This window comes from Piliocolobus tephrosceles, chromosome 21, assembly GCF_002776525.5.
Source record: "Piliocolobus tephrosceles isolate RC106 chromosome 21, ASM277652v3, whole genome shotgun sequence".
NCBI lineage: Eukaryota > Metazoa > Chordata > Mammalia > Primates > Cercopithecidae > Piliocolobus > Piliocolobus tephrosceles.
In genome coordinates, this window is record NC_045454.1 from 45861963 (window position 1) to 45862328 (window position 366).

Below are 366 nucleotides of genomic sequence, written 5' to 3' on the forward strand. Positions count from 1 at the left end.
AGGCTAGAGTACAGTGGTGTGATCATAGCTCACTGCAGCCTCAACCTCCTGGACTCAAGCGATCCTCCCTCCTCAAACTCCAAAAGTACTGAGATTGCAAGCATGAGCCACTGCACAAAGCCATTATGGCTATTTCTTGATTGCACCAAGCTCTTTTCCTAGTCAGAGGTTTCAGCTTGCTGTTCCTTCTGCCTGGAATACACATGCTTCAGCTCACTCTTTGGACTTGGATCTCAGCTCAAATATCAGAGAGGCTTTCTGTAGTCACCCAATCAACAATAACCATCCACCACCGTCAAGTGGTTCTTTGGCATAATTTTTCCTTCCTTCCTTCCTTCCTTCCTTCCTTCCTTCCTTCCTTCCTTC